This window comes from Panthera tigris, chromosome A2 (assembly GCF_018350195.1).
Source record: "Panthera tigris isolate Pti1 chromosome A2, P.tigris_Pti1_mat1.1, whole genome shotgun sequence".
NCBI lineage: Eukaryota > Metazoa > Chordata > Mammalia > Carnivora > Felidae > Panthera > Panthera tigris.
The window spans coordinates 140,288,869-140,291,285 of NC_056661.1; the positions used below are offsets into that span (position 1 = coordinate 140,288,869).

A 2,417-nucleotide genomic window follows, 5' to 3' on the forward strand; every position below is an offset into this window, starting at 1 on the left:
CAGCAAGAGAAAAGAAAACAGTTATATACAAGGGAATCCCCATAAGGCTATCAGCAGATTTTTTAGCAGAAACTTTGCAGCCCAGACAGGAGTGGCATGATATATTCAAAGTGATGATAGAAAAAACCTGCAGCCAAGAATACTTGATTCAGCAAGGATATCATTCAGAAGAGGAGAGAGAAGAAGTTTCCCAGACAAACAAAAGTTAAAGGAATTCATAACCACTAAACTAGTGTTACCAGAACTCTCAGCGATCATGATCTCACAGTTCATGGCTTCAAGCCCTACATCGGGCTCTGGGCTGACAGCTCAGAACTTGGAGTCTGCTTCAGATTCTGTGTCTCCCTCTCTCTCTGCCCCTCCCCTGCTCACAGTGTTTCTCTCTGTCTCTCAAAAATGAATAAACGTTAAAAAAAATGTTTTAAAAATAAGAGGACTCTGAGTGAAAAGGAAAGACCATAAGCAGAAGTAAGAAAAGTAGGAAACACGAAAGTACTAAAATTAAGTAAACCTATAGAAATCAGTCAAGGAATTTACAAAAGGATGTAAAGTATGGCACCATATACCTAAAATGGGGAGGGGGGAGAGTAAAGAATGGATTCAAACTTAAGTGACCATCAACAATATAGACAGCTATATGCATAAAATGTTATATATAAACCTAGTGGTAACTACAAATCAAAAACCAGTAACAGATATGCAAAAAATAAAGAGGAAGGAATCCAAGTATATCACCAAAGACAGCCAGCAAACCCTAAGAATAGGGAGGAAGAGAAGAAAGGAAGGAAGAACTACGAAAACAACCACACAAGTAACAAAATGGCAGTAAGCACACACGTATTGATAATCACTTTAAGCACACACCTGTCAATATTTACTTTGAATTTAAATAAACCAAACACTTTTCCTATAGGAGCCTCGGGATTGAGAGGAGTGTGGCCCTCTCCTCTTCCCAGAATGACAACTGCTTGCCCATTGACATCAGTGTATTCTGAAAAGGGAATGTCATCGGGCAAAAATGTTACTTTGCCTGCTGTATTCAAGGCTTCCATTAAACCTGATATTGTGAACTTTGTTCACACCAACTTGCACAAAAACAACAGACAGTCATATGCTGTCAATGAATTAGCAGGTCATCAAACCAGTACTGGCAGAACCATGGCTTGAATTCCCAGAGTTTGAGGCATGGGACTCACTGTTGCAGCCAGGGTGCTTCTGGAAATATGTGTCATGGGGGCCACATGTTTGCACCAACCAAATTAGGCCACCATTGGCACCTCAGAGTAAACATAACACAGAAGCAATATGCCATCTGCTCTGCCCTGGCTGCCTCAACCTTACCAGCACTGGTCATTCTAAAAGTCATTGTATGAAGGAAGTTCCTGAACTTTCTTTGGTGGTTAAAGATAAAGGTGAAGGCTACAAGAAGATCAAAGAGGTTGTTTTGCTTCTTAAGAAACTTAAAGCCTGGAATGATATGAAAAAGTTCTATGCCTCTCAGCAAATGAGAGCTGGCAAAGGTAAGATGAAGAACTGTCATCATATCCAGTGCAGGGGACCTTGTATCATGTATAATGAGGACAACAGTATCAAGACCTTCAGAAACATCCCTGGAATTACTTAATGCAAGCAAACTGAACATTTTGAAACTTGCTCCTGGTGGGCACGTAGGACATTTCTGCACTTGGACTGAAAGTACTTTCTGCAAGTTAGATGATCTGTATGGCACTTGGTGTAAGGCTGCCTACTTCCATGCATAAGACACTTAACACAGACCTTAGCAGAATCTTGAAAAGCTCAGAGATCCAAAGAGCCCCCTGAGTACCATGCAAGAAGATTCATCACAGAGTCCTGAAGTCCACAGAAAACCTGAGAATCATACTGAAGCTAAACCCATATGCAAAGACCATGCACTATATATAACACCATTCTTCGCCTGGCCAAGAATCACAAACTCCGGATGAATAAGGCAGCAGTAGCCTTAGGAGCCAAATCAGATGAGAAGGGGGTTCCAGGAGAAAGGTCTGTGGTAGAGAAGAAGGGAAAGAAGGCTGTTGGTGTTAAGAAGCAGAAGAAACCTTTAGTAGGAAAAAAGGCTGCAGCTACTGAGAAACCAGCAGCTAAGAAGAAGTCTGCTGAAAAGAAACCCACCATAGAAGAAAGGAAGCCTGCTGCATAAAAACTTAAATTTGTTTTTTCTGTAGAAGTCAAATCATTATGAACAGCTAATTTTGAATAAAGATCTGGTCAAAAGAAAAACAAACAACAATAACAGCAACAACAACAACAACAACAAAAACCCCAAACCAAAACCAAATCAAAACACCAATAAAAATAAATAAATAAATAGACTAAACATTCCAATCAAAAGACATAGGGTGATGGAATGGATTAAAAAGCAAGACCCATCTATATAC

At 40.0% G+C, this 2,417-nt stretch overlaps 1 pseudogene; it reads left to right on the top strand.

Moving 5' to 3' along the window:
* The first annotated feature begins 921 nt into the window (after positions 1 to 921).
* On the top strand, positions 922 to 2,179 carry LOC102965039 (annotated as a pseudogene).
* Positions 2,180 to 2,417: the final 238 nt, after the last annotated feature.